The following is a 13,518-nucleotide window of genomic DNA, read 5'->3' as shown; positions in this document are numbered from 1 at the left end:
TTACAATAAAATTCAAACAACCATTCTCCATTCAAAATGTTTGAATCACAAATACAATTTAGTTCATAGCATCATTGTACAATCATAGGAAATGGCCCATTGCTTCTGAAAGATTCAAAATGTTTACTGCATACAATATAGCCCATGCCCCACACATAAACAGGTTCTCGCACCTTGCTTTGCAACCAGAGGCAGAGCCGAGGGGACGCAGGGGAGCCTTGGTCCCCCACTTTATATTCCCAAGGGGACCCAGAGTAGACTCTAATTCTTCATGCATACATCGTATGATCCTGCATTGCTCAGGATGCTTTCCGGTAAAAACCCTGTGTGGAGAGGTTCCTTGTTCTTGCATTGCAAGCTTGACCTTTGTTTGTCATCGGACAGAGTATGGAATTTCGATATTCATCTTTCTTTAAGCCTGTTCTGCAGAAAATAATAAAAATGATACGGAAGAGATGAGAACAAGATTAAGAGCAGATGGTGCAGATTTATCTAGCAAAAGGATTATAACAGTAAATTCCTGATTGAATTAAAATTCTGTGCATATTACACACAATTAGCAGTTTTAGCAACAGGAATTACCTCTGCCATAATGCTGCTAGAAAAATCCGGCCAAGAGTACTCTGCCATATCCACTTCACCTGTCAACTCTGAGGATGTTATTTTGTGTGTCCTCTAGTAACCGACTCTCTCTTGGGGTCAATCCTCCAATGCCCATCAATGATGAATTTTATCTGCTAGTAACTAAAATTCAGTGGTCATGCATAGAGGGGCTTAACCCTGGTCTATATGCACATTTTTCATAAAAAAATATGGGTATATTACTTATAAACTCCCCGAGGCTTTGATTGAATACTAAAACCTCCCTTCCGGTCTACCCATTACTCGATCACCTTTTGCAGTTTAGGGTCAAGTTATTCCACCCTTCAGATAGCATGCCCGTCAGTTTTTATGACTAAAAGTGTTAGCTTAACATTCTAAACTTATTGCAAGTCCATTCTACGCTTTACTAGCAACCTTTCTTTAATCAGCATTTCCAGTATCATAGTCGGACTTTTTTTTTGTTGGGGGGGTAAAAGACTGTTCAAGTGCCCCACCCCCCCCCCCAACAAAAAGAAAGGGTTCAAGTTAGACTTGCCACTTCATGCTAAAAATGCCAAATAGCTGGATGTAGTATTAGGTAATGGATTGGGGTTTCAACAAATTCAAGATTCTTACTTTAGGTCTCCACTTATCATCTGGAAGAATGTTGATTGATTTGATATCTCGATGCAATCTCCTTGGAGCAGTAGCTTCATGCAGATACTCCAGGCCCCTTGCAGCCCCAAGAGCAATATTAACACGAGTTCCCCAGTCCATGGGTTCCTACCCTGGAGCCCCATCTAAACAATTTCTAAGATTGCCACTGCACATGTATTCAAAGAACAGTAGCCTCTCAGCCTGTTTCCCTTGGGACTCCAAGCAGTAGCCAAGCAAAGGTACCACGTGACAGTGGTTGAATCTTGATATCAGTTCAATCTGAAGAAACAAAAATTTGTCAGTCTTCAAGGCTGCGGCCTAGATTACAATATTTTGTCAATGCTTTCCTGAAGTCTGCAAACAACCGTTAATTAGAGGGCATTATTTACATATGCTAATAAGATTATGCTAGTAATTAATTATATTTAAAAAATTACTATTTTTTATTAAATTAATACCCAAAACAATGATACAATCAACCAAAAATCACTAAAAATTATATATCATGAATTCAATCCCAAATCAGCACTAATTTCTCCAGAAAAAAAATAAAAAAAAAAAGTAGAGTTTTGATAGACATCGTCCTTTCATTCATTTGGACTTGGTCATAGGGAGGGAATTTCAATAATGTAAGGTTGCCCTATGGAAAGTTTTGTAGGTCATCAATGACGACTTGACCTATATTTTGCATTAAAGAGAGAGAGAGAGAGAGAGAGGAATGTTCCCAATATACGGTGGGATTTGCACCTCACACAGGGCGCCTCACAACGACTTCATAGGTACATTCTACCGTGCATTGGGAACATCTTCCATACATAATAATACACAAGTACAGAAAATGTTCCCAATATAAGTACATAATAATGTGTTTTCAGCCTGTTTTCAGGTTCTTCTGTAACGTACTAAACAAGTGCAGATTTTACCCAGAAATCCTCTTTAATGGTGACCATGATGAAGATGAAGTATGGAATTCCCCATACTGAATTATTACTGAAAATATGACTTGGCACTGATTTGGGTTCTCTTAGAAAAGCTTGCAATTGTCTAATACTGATTACTGAAGATAAATCTCAAGCTTATTGGACAGGAAGCTCAAGATGAAACGACAGAGTTTTAACCGTAGACAATGCAGCTATAAGATTATCAGAACCATTAAGATGATGGGTCTCGCCTGATAGATTAGATAAGAGGAATTTCAACTTTATTCTATAATCATAATTATGGATCCGGTATTGTTGATTTAGTACATGGAGTCTCTTAGAGGTTTTTTCTTTTTTTGATACAGCAGGGAGTCTCTTTGTTTTAAACCATTAAATAGATGACCCTAAATCTCTTGTTTTTTGCCTTAATCTATGGTTTGAAACTCTTGCCTAAGGTTGTGTTTGGTACCATTGTTGTTTCTACCTAAAAGGTTTTGGTGGGTCATGACTCCTGACCCATTCTTTTCAGTGTGCCTGAAGATATATACCACACCTTGATCCAAAGGAATGGATCAAATTCACCAAATTTGATCAAACATCACAAAGTTACAACATATTGTCCTTTGAGACTATTTTATATCTGAAGGGTTCTTTTAACCTTCAAAATGAAGTAACCAAGCTTCATTCATTTTGGTTCCATGAGGGGTTGAGGAGAATAGGTTAAATTGGAGATCAGATTAACATCTCCCCATGATAAGCACGAGAGATGTTCCCAATCCATGTGACAATCAGATATCATTAAATTGAGCTATAAAAAATCATGCCAAATATACTAAAATGAGAGAAAAGAAGGCTCATTTAATTATAAATGTATGTGCGCGTGTGCTAATAATTGAATAATTGTGATTGGGGGCCAGTAAAATAATCCATGGAACCTGCCAAAGTAGGCCATTTCTGCTTTTTCCTTATCCCATGCATGGAACCTGTCAAAGTAGCATCCGAACCAATCACTTAAAATTTCAACTTTTTTCTTTCTTCTCCTTTCAGTGTGCCCACTTGCTAACTCAATCTGGATTATGAGGAATTAAAATCAATCACTTAAAATTCTCAAGAAGAATTTCAAAACTTACTTTCCTTTGGATTCCGATTCGGAATGATCCATTCCCATAGTCTGTTTTGTTCAGAGAGGAATGGAAATGAGAATTAAAATCAGCAGGAATGAGATTTCATTCCCAAGGGAGGAGCATGGAATGGCCATCCCCTCAAATGGGGGAATGCCAATCCAGCAGAGATTGGAATAGGATTCCGATTCCTCCCAACCAAACAGTTGGAATCAGAATAGTCCATTCTGATTCCGATTCCAGACCCCTATTACCGCGAAGGATGGTGAGCATAGAATTCATCAGGTCAAGTGGGAAACTATTTGCAAACCTGTAACCAAATGGGGCTAAGGTGTGAGAAGCTTCAGACAAGTTAATAGTGCTCTTTTAGGTAGGTGGCTTTGACTCTTCAATTCTCAACCCCAAACCTTGTGGTGTCAACTGATTGTGGAGAAGTTTGGTACTAGAAATAGTGGTTGGGATCCTGAGCCTACTCCCTCTTCTGCTGGTTGTTCAATCTGGAAAGGGATTGAGAAGGTTTATCCTAATTTCTTTCAAGCAGTGAGGCTGAAAGTAGGGGATGGTAGAAGGGTAAGATTCTTGCAAGACCCCGGTGCAACAGCTCTGCTTTAATAGAAGTTTTCCCTTCACTGTTTCTTATAACTAAGGATAGGGATGCTATGGTGGCAGATCAGTTATCAAGTAATTTCTTTCAATATTTGATGTGAACAATATCCTAATTTCTCTATTGATGAGAAACAGCTGTTCATAGCATACCCAACAAACTCCAGCCCATTTTTGTAAGACTCTAAAGACCAAACCATCTAATACAGTATGTGATCAGATACACATGCACTATGTTCCCCCTCCCATCATCCTCTAAGTATCATCCATCCAGTACCATCTCACTTTTCCTTTTTTTCTGATCAATAACACCACCTCACTTATCTGAATTTAGCACATGTAAAAAGGTTTGTATTAGGATAAATAACTGAACTGACTCAAATATATATATCATAACTCTCAGGTTCAGAATTTGACTCAATTCTGCATGATGTAGTCAAGCTGTCATTGGCACCCATTGGATTTGCCCAGACTGATCAAATATTATTGCATCATGATCTATAGCTGCAGAGCATGTGGTATTTTGGAAAATCAACCACTTGTCAAGCAATTCTCATGGTCATGGGAGAAGGGGATGGGTTAAGGCTTTGAAACACTATTTTTTGAGGTGCCTTTTAAAAGTCTCTTTGTTATTTCCACTTTAACATATAAAATTGTTCTGAAACTGAAACTTCAGCTGCAAAACTTGGAAATACAAGAAAGGAAGAATATATTTGAGAGAGAATAGAATACATTATTCTATGATGATGACAATAGAAGCCGTGCACAATACACAGAATCCATTACCTTTACAAGGAACAAAACCAATCCACCCTACAAGGAACAATTGTAATCCTAGAAAACCTTGGAAACCAGCTTTAGACCTGTCCTCTTGAAGAGATTAAGTAAGTTTTACTGGAAAATTAACTGAAATTGATCAGTATTTTACTGACTATATCACAGATAGCATTAATCCAAGCAAACAATTGACTAAACAGTTGTATGCAACATCAAAGTAGTCCAGAATTTCAGGGGAAGGAAGTAAAATAGATCCACATAGTTCTCATTCCTATATAAATACACAGAAAGAATGAAGAATGCAGTTCTCATTGATGCATTCATTGTATGGCTTTCACCCTTTTATTAAAAAGAGTGTATTGGCAGGACACATTTTACATATTTGCTCAAAGCAAATAATTCATTCAACTTGTATTAAAAAGTGTGCTGGAAAAAGATTATGAATGGGATTTTCATGATTTTGATAAAGTTGTGTATTGGCAGGTCCCCCATTGGTTGACATATGACATAAACGAATGATCAAACACTCACATGAAATGCGGCACCTCCTAAGAAATAGTAAATGGTCTCCCATGCAAAAGTTGTGTTCCACGCCTACATACTATTCTACCATGCAATGTGTTTGGTATGGGGCAATATGAAGTACAACATGATGAGGGTTCCAAAAAATGCCACATTACAATGATGAGTAGGTTACTATCAATGAAGCAGTTCGTCTTAATTTCTTAGATACATGCAAACCCATGTATCTTGGCTACTCCAAAAGAAACACTACTCACCCTAGGAATGCTATTTCATGTTGAAAATACTACTGGAGAATAAATAGAGAGAGAGAGAGGTGAAATTCTACCAGACAATTAGCGTCATCATCCATGATCCAATGTGGCCCAAGAGATAGCATTAATTATTTTGCAATTAGAATCAGTGACCTGGAAAACCGAGTCCCCAGTATATCCTATCAATTTCCAGAATATCAATCATATTAGACAGTCAATTAAACCTTGGTAAAATCATACTTATCAAATGTTGGTTCTTGTACCAACCTCTGATTTGCACCAAAGTTTATCGGTGGCCTTCTTGAGTTATACTTAAGGAGTAAGGGCAATTCATTGCCTAGTACATGGAAAAAATCTGTGTGAAGTTCAGTAGCTAAGCATGCTAGGTGTCTCTAATGCCATCCAGAACCTACCTTTTTTGCAGAGAAGTAAATTTCATTATCCACACAACTAGAGTTGGCCAACTCAGACACAACAAGAAACAAAAAGTAAGCAAAAAAAAAAAGCAAACTTATTTCACCAAACAAATAGGGAATTGAAGGGACATGAGGTCCTATCAGTGTAACTATGACTACATAAAGCTTCATCGGAGCTTGCTCCATAGCTCTGATAAGTCATCATCATATAGAGAAATCATGTCCACTAACACATAAATAAAAAATTAAAAAAAATATATAATGCTACCTGGATAATCTCTCTGCAGTAATATATATATTGCCATAAGACTACTCAAATTCATCATAGATGAATGAGAAAAGACAAAAAAAAAGATGAGCATAATCAGTTTTCTCAGAAGCTGATCCCTCTGTCGGTAATCTCTGGCATGATACTGACTAATTTAATGTACTGACATTACAAGTCAATGTCTATTAGTTTAATGGATTTGTCATTCCATTAGGCCCAAATCAATTATTTTAATGATTTTTTATCGAATGAACTCCTCTAGGATTAACTCACACAGAACCACTCACTTGAAATATGTATTTACAAAATAATTTTTTTCCATTTTATTTTTCTGAATCTAAATCAAATGACTCAGATTTGTCTAATGTTCAGCCCAAACTTCAGAATGCACCCTGTTAGAGGGGTCAATTGGTCCCCCTCTAATTGAATGCCCAACATGCCAGGCCATACTTAACAGGGTCTGGATTTGAAAACATTACAACAGAATTCTAATTCCAGACTGAACCATTTGTCACAGAAAAGTTGGAGTTATGGCTATAAATTGATGTCCATTTATCCCAATTTAAATTCAAACCCGATATGATTAAGGCCATTGAAATTTGATCCATTCATATATAACTGGTGGATCAAATATGGATCTATCTCAACCGGATCTGATAATGAACCAATATTATAATATTTAAACATTTAAATTTATGCTGATATACACCTACCTAAAATTAATGTTTATCTATTAATAAAGTTGATTTGGATTTAATTTGTATTTTTCAATACTAAAAAGTCAGGAAGTTTGGCAGGAGTAAGACCAGGCATATAAGATAGCTTGAACTGTTGCTGGTTATGTTCTTTTCAACTTCAAGGTCTATGAAATACCATATATATTTTCTACTTTAAGACCTCGATCCCTTCTAATTAAGGTGATTGAGAGAGATCCCACTTAAAGGAAATCATCAACCTATAAAGGTGAGCTAGCAAGAATATCCCAAAGCCTAAGAGATGTAGAGCTTGCCCTTTTGTAAGAAGAGTACTCGTATCAGACTTGATTTTTGGAACTCTCTTTTGCCTTTTACATACAGACCTTGTATGGGTAAGAATTATTCAAGGGAACAAACGTTTGTAATCAACTGTCAATTGACTAGCATCTCCTTCTTTAGTGCATGCTAATAAGCCACTACGTACCCTAGCTACTCTAGTTTAACTTCCAATTTTACATGTTTCACATATGCAATGATGACAAGCTCCCTTCTCCTGCAGAGGATCCTGCTATTATATTCATTATTCAATTAAGTTTCCTAACGAACTCCCTTTATCACCATCTACAACACTAATTTAATTCAACAAGAGAATGTGCCTTTAGTAGGCTTTACAAGGTTTTCTATAAATACATGTTAATTAACAAGGCTTGATAATATCTCCCATATCTTACAAATGTTAATTAACAAGGCTTGATAATGGGTTCTCCTGAACCCCAAGTAACATGTTAGTCAGCAATTTTTTAGAAACCGGAATTGAAACATATAACCAGACTTCATTATGTGGAGCAAGAAATACCGATTTGACATTTATAGAAACAAACTCTCACAATAATGAAGAAACCCAAACAAATAGCAAGGAAAGAGAGATATATTTACCTGTGAATCAAATGTTGTGGATGTGTCTGAAAGAGACCGTGAGAGCTAGAGAGAATTTCTGATGTTGATGTGCAACCGTGTGTGAGAGATATAGCGATAGAGAGAGCGCGAGTGCGAGAGAGAGGCAACTTAAAGAGAGAGAGAGAGAGAGGACTGAGCGAGAGAGAGAGATAGAGAGACTATTGAGCGAGAAAGATCGAGAGAGGGATGACTGAGAGCGAGGGAGATCTAGAGAGGGACGACTGAGTGAGAGAGAGAAGCAGAGAGACGACTGAGAGAGAGAACTTAGAGAGAGAGAGAGAGATAAAGAGAGAGACGACTGAGCGAGAGAGAGACGATTGAGCGAGAGAGGGATGACTGAGAACGAGGGTGGTCTAGAGAGGGACGACTGAATGAGAGAAAGAGAAGCAGAGAGACGACTGAGATAGAGAGAAGGAGAGAGACGAATGGGTAGAGAGAGAGAGAGAGAGAGAGAGGGCAGGAGAGGCATGAATGGTTCTGGCGGGCAAGGGAGGGCGGGAGGAATTTTTTAGCCTTTGGGCTCTAGCGACAGTCGTTTGACCTGTAGCGCCAAACAGCCAGGTTGAAAACTGTCACTAGAAATTCGATACGTTGCACAACTCATATAGAAGTGTAACCACCGTGAAAGGCATTCTGACCTACTTTATCAACTTGAAGTCCTTCTAATGCCTGATCAGTAGTCTATAGCTCTACGAACGATCTTATAATCGATTAGAAGAAGTTCCTTCTCATTGCCACCAACTACTATACGAGGTCGTACCTTGGCCTGATTGGCTTGCCACCTTGGATCTAACATGGCCGCTAATCCGAACGTTGGCTCAACCACATCATCACTCCAAATCACATCCATGAGTGGAGCAACGACTACAGGATGGACCGAGAAGCTTAGACGAAGAGGGGTACATGGTAGAATAATGAGTCCTTCCGCGATAGGGAACGTGGAACTGCCTTGATTTATTATACCACTTCCAAGCACTATAGCCCTCTTGCTCTCTCGCTTTCTCTTTCTCATCAACTCTATTCAGCTAACACCAGATTGTCCCAAATTGCTTGGCCTAGGTGACGTCCTCATTGCTCTCACTAATTTGAGCATCTGAGTGCTTTCCCCTGACGAACCACCTCGAGACCTCTGATTTTGTTCTCTTGTAGGTCATTGAGCTTTGTCCTACTAACAATGTTCATCCACCATAGCACATCCATCTCGGCTCGTCCATTTCAGCAAGACAATTATCTGTTGCTCATCCACCTCAGCATGAACAGTATTAGTATCTGATGCCGCACGATTTGGGCACTCCTAGCTAGCTATGACATGGCTTCTGATTGGAACGAACGGCACCTGAGAGGAAGGAGGAAGTGAAGGGTTCTCGGGGAGATATCCCAGTGGGAACACTCCGATGGCTAAGTTAGAACTGAAGGATGATGGGTTCGGGTTCTTTTATGTTGGACTCAGGTCATACCTAGCATAACCGCCCTCGCCCTTTCCGTTACTGCCAAGGCAAGTGTGGCAGGCACAGGTTGCCGCCACAAACTGCCATTGCCAGGTACGGGCCTGACAGACGTGTCATGCCCTCCAGAAGAGGCAAACAGAATGCCATCTGGCGGGCGGAACGCCGCCTGGCGAGGGATCAGAGCCCTGCCATTGGGTTCAGTAGGTACAGATGTCAGATAGGGCTCCCCACAGCTTACCGAGCTACCGCCCATCGAACTGTCTGGGGCAGGTTTGTCCCTGTACCGAGGTGCCTGCACTAGGGAGAGGGAGGACGATGCTGCCCCGAGGTGCAGTCGGGACACTTAATCACGAGCCAAGGTGCTCCCCTTTCGGAAAGGGAGAGCTTCGGGCCCCTTAGGGGGAGCTCGGGACCTTCCATACTTGGTGGAAGTCAAAATTGGCCAGGCATCGGTCCCTGGTGACATTGGACTCGGCGTGTTTCTCCTGTCGAGTTGCGGTCGTGTTGTCAGGTTGAGTTGTACACTGGGCCAGGTCATGTACACGTGTCCCCAGGCTACGAGGTCAGGCCAAATCGCCCTTCATCAATTGCCCCCCACTCCCCGTGCTAGGGGTGGCAACCCAGCGCGGAGAGTTCATGATGTGCCGGGTGGATTTGGCTTGGTTCTCGTGCCATTCGGTCGGGTGGCTCGTTGGCCGGACCACTCTGGCACTCAGTTCTTTCAGAAGGAAGACATGGGTCGCGTACAGCTTACGCGCGGACGTCACATGATCTGGACTTCGCAGACGCCAAAAAACGCACTAAACTGATTTCGCCTTGAGAGTCCCGCAGCCGGTTTTCTTGAGGACCGTTAAGTACCTTTCGTCTACCGTAAGCTCGCGTTTGGGGTCTTCAGCTCGTGTCTCCTAGTCCGGTTGCGTTGTTTTCCCGGTGAGTCCCCGAGTTTCCCTTTCTCCTTTTTTCCTCAGTTCATTCCCTTCCATGTCTAGCAGGGACAGTCTTTTAGACGAACCTGAGGTGGGTACCTCGGGTCGGGGTGACCCTGCCGTCGCCCGTCCTTCCCATGAGGCTCGGGTGACCTCGGGCAAACTGGCGTCTACCTCTCGTCGATGTCGGGTGCCGGACCAGTTCGGTCCATCCGTCATGACGCAAGAGAGGCTTCAGCACCTCATCCAGGAATTCAACCTACCCCATGAGTACTAGTACAATCTTCCTACCGGCAACTTCCCTTGGGAGCACGATTTAGATGAGATCGTGATCTTTAGGGAACAACTAGTTGGCGGGCTTCGTCTCCCGCTCCACCGCCTTATTCCCAAGGTGTTGAGGTGCTTCAGCATTACGCTGGACCAACTCCACCCCAATTCTATTCGGAACCTGGTCGAGACTATCTCCCTTTGTTCCGAGCAAAACTGTTCTCTGGACGCAGATATCCTCTGCTCCATCCTGCTAATAAAAAAGAGTGCCTCTGGCGCTCCACCCGAGCACGGACAAATCTACTACCTGTCCCCTCGCTCGGGTTTCAAAATGCTACACAAGTTCCCAAGCAAGGTCCCGACCTGGAAGCGGGACTACTTTGTAGTCCGGAGCAGCACGGAGTGGCCATTCCTTACCAACTGGAGGGTGGCCACTCAAGCTCCCAGCATTGCTTTTAATTGGAAGACGTGGGAGACCTTTCATTCATGGGCTTAGGCTGGGTTCGATCACAGGGACTACATTGCTGAAGAAAAGCTCATTCAAGTCGGTTTGAGCCCGGATAGGTCGATTTCCACCTTAGCGTTTTGTTCAATCCGCCTAGTGTCTTCGAATTTTACTGACGCCGAGCTTTGTTGCAGGTCCTATGGAGGAAGAGAGGATTATCGGTCTGAGTTTCCTCCGTCAGATGAAGAAGAGGAAGAAGCGGGCTGCTAAGAAGGCGCACGTGGAACCCTCAAGGACCCCTACCCTTGAACCCGATCTCCCGCAAGTCCCCTCCTTGGGGCCCAAGCTCCCTAATGTCCCTCCCGTGATAGACTTGGAGGGGGACTTACCACCTCGGGGGCTTGAAATGGTGGCAGAGCCGACCGCTGAGCCAGTCGGGGCTGCCGCTGAAGTCCCAAATCCCGTCGGGGCTGCAGCCGAGGTCCCAAATCCTGTCGGGGCTGCTGTCGAGGTTTTCGAGGGATCGGCCCATCGTGTCGCGAATACGGCGGCATCCAGCTCGGGGACTGAGGAGGAGGCAGAGAACATTATGAATCCCAATATCAGCCTTGAAAGAAGTAAGGGGGTTGTTATCACTGCGTAGGTTGTAGATTGGGCCGAACTCTCTCTTGGTCAGCTCAGGGCCCACGTTGCAACCCATGCCATGGTGGTGAGTTCACTCCCTAATAGCCACCTCTCTCTCTCTCTCCCTTCTTTCCTTCTTCTTGCTTCAGTACTAACCAACCCCCTTCTGCCAAGTGAACACCGTTGTGCATGCGCTGACCTTTCAGTCCGACAAACACTTGAGGCGTGCTCAAGCTGCTGAGTCATCTCATGCGGCTCACACTAAGCTGAGGGCAACTTGGGGCAAGATTCACTCGTTGGAAAGTGAAGCTACTGCCCAGAAGAGCTTTATCGAAGCCCTGCTATTGGAGAAGGAGGAGCTGGCTCGCGAGAGGGATAGGCTGAAGGCCGAGGTGTACAGTCAGAGCGGGTCAAGAAGCCTTGCAGCTCGAGGTGGAGAGTCTCAAAGCGTGTCAGAGGGCTTCGCAGCTTGAGGAGTAGGGGCTCAAGGAAGCCAAGGGGGGGGGGCCTTGGAGCACGAGGTGGAGTACCTCAAAGCCGACATTAAGGAGAAGACCGAGATCTTCGACGAAGCTCTCGAGGAGACGAAGGCCCAGGCCGTTATCGACTATGTCAAGTCGTCTAGATTTGACAACGTACTGTCGAAGGCCTACCGTAGGGTGTTCAAGCTCGGCAAGTGGTGGATAAGGCGTGCATACCCTGACCTTGACATAAGTTCCTTCACCACCTATAATATTACAAACGACATGGCCCATCAGGCCGTGAATGACCCAGATTCTGACGATGAGGGCGGCGACAAGGACGCCGATACTACCAACCTGGCTAACATCCCCAAGGAGGCCCCGAGTAAGGCTGATATGCCTTCTAAATAGTTGTGTTCTCCTTGTATTCCCCTTTTCTTGTTTCTTTGTACTTGGGATTTCGTAATGAAATCACATTTATGACCCAGATTCTTTAACGAAATCACATTTGTAATGAAATCACATTTCTTGTTTCTTTGTATTCTCCTTTGTGTGATTCACTTCTGCCGGAGTGTTTGCTTTATCTGAGCTGTTGAGTTAGTAAATTCAGTCCTTGAGGTGAGTAACCCTTTACCGTTGTCACCCCGAACTGTCTTCCTGCACTTAGTAGGGGTGATCATCAGCTTTTAGCGATGTACGCCGAGGTAGGCATAGTAAGGCGCGTGCCCGACATGCTTGCTTGGCTATTTAGGTTGGCGTTTACCTCTAGCCGCATATACCGAGGTAGGCTAGGAGTCAGAAGGTCTGTTCTCGAGATGCCTTTGGTCTTCGGCATGCTAAGCCTATGCTGGCGTGGTGGTAGAGTCATTATAGCGCCGAGATCTTCAGTTAACCTAGCGCGTTGACCCTTAGGCTAGAGGGAGTGACTCATGGTCGCAGCAAACTGTTTTCCTGGACTCTACCCTTGTTGAGGAGGTGACTGGACCTCGTGTTGCCGAGGTTGTCGCTTGTTTGGCAAATTGGCCCTAAGGCTAGAAGGGAGTGACTCGTGGTTCACTCAGTTCGGTGGTTCACGGGTAATATAGTCTTAGGTTGACGATATTCCACACCCGATGTACTTGTTTCCCTTCTAGGGTTTCGAGTTCGTATGTTCCTTCCCCGAGTACTCACTTTACTCAGTAGGGTCTTTCCCAGTTTAGACCAAGCTAGCCAATGCCGGGCTCAGGCACCATAACCTTGTAGAGAACCAGGTTGCCAACGCGGAGAGTTTGCTTTTTCACCTTGGCGTTATAGTACCGAGCTATCCTTTGTTGGTAGGCCGCGGTCCTGATGTACGCGAGGTCCCGTACTTCGTCTCTGGATGGTCGAGGTTGGTACGTAGCTCGTCTTCATTTGCTCTGTCTTCATATGCTTCTAGTCTCAATGAGGGGACTTCAATCTCAGCTGGGATGACTGCTTCAGTGTCGTATGTAAGGTTAAAGGGAGTTTCTCCCATGACAACCCTTTCCATAGTATAGTAGGCCCAAAGTACGCTAGGCAACTTGTCCGTCCACAGTCCCTTAGCTCAGTCCAGGC

The 13,518-nt window shown here is 43.3% G+C and overlaps 1 long non-coding RNA gene across 5 annotated transcripts; it reads right to left on the bottom strand.

The window, feature by feature from the left end:
• On the bottom strand, window positions 1-8,808 carry LOC148880443 (uncharacterized). 5 transcript variants are annotated; one of them, XR_016104570.1, is made up of 6 exons: window positions 7,752-8,808; window positions 5,704-5,849; window positions 5,511-5,615; window positions 1,219-1,518; window positions 583-734; window positions 1-423 (listed from the first exon to the last, which is right to left on the bottom strand). It is a non-coding gene; the product is annotated as an uncharacterized LOC148880443 (long non-coding RNA). The 5 variants fall into 5 exon arrangements; XR_016104571.1 differs by lacking the exon at window positions 5,704-5,849; XR_016104572.1 differs by lacking the exon at window positions 5,704-5,849 and having other exon boundaries at window positions 5,511-5,589; window positions 7,752-8,807.
• Window positions 8,809-13,518: the final 4,710 nt, after the last annotated feature.

Source organism: Nelumbo lutea, chromosome 1, assembly GCF_056320005.1.
Source record: "Nelumbo lutea isolate HS-2025 chromosome 1, American lotus-T2T, whole genome shotgun sequence".
NCBI lineage: Eukaryota > Viridiplantae > Streptophyta > Magnoliopsida > Proteales > Nelumbonaceae > Nelumbo > Nelumbo lutea.
This window is presented reverse-complemented; position numbering and strand designations above follow the sequence as displayed.